This window comes from Corythoichthys intestinalis, chromosome 14, assembly GCF_030265065.1.
Source record: "Corythoichthys intestinalis isolate RoL2023-P3 chromosome 14, ASM3026506v1, whole genome shotgun sequence".
NCBI classification, from domain to species: Eukaryota; Metazoa; Chordata; class Actinopteri; order Syngnathiformes; family Syngnathidae; genus Corythoichthys; species Corythoichthys intestinalis.
This window is the reverse complement of record NC_080408.1, coordinates 7,855,582-7,855,921: the sequence shown is the minus strand read 5'-3', so window position 1 is coordinate 7,855,921 and position 340 is coordinate 7,855,582.

Below are 340 nucleotides of genomic sequence, written 5' to 3'. Positions count from 1 at the left end.
GCGCCTGCGCATTTATAGTTTCCCTATGCAGATGAGGCGACGTGGTTTGGAGCGACAGTAAAAGCGCTCTATCACGTCATAGAACCAAGCCTCCTATCCCCCCCTCCTTTCTAGATCTGCATTCAGCCCCCCCCCCCCCTCATTTTTTCAAGCAGCTTAATAGACGAGCAAATGTGCAACCAGGGGCGGATTTAGTCAAACCCAGTCATGGGCCCTCAACAGTGGTGTTACCAGGATGCCAGGTGTGGGAGAGCATTACTTTTACCTGGGGGGGGAAGCTACAATGCTCAAGTAGGTCGAAATCCAGCGTAGGGCTACTGCACTTTAAAACATGTTTTGT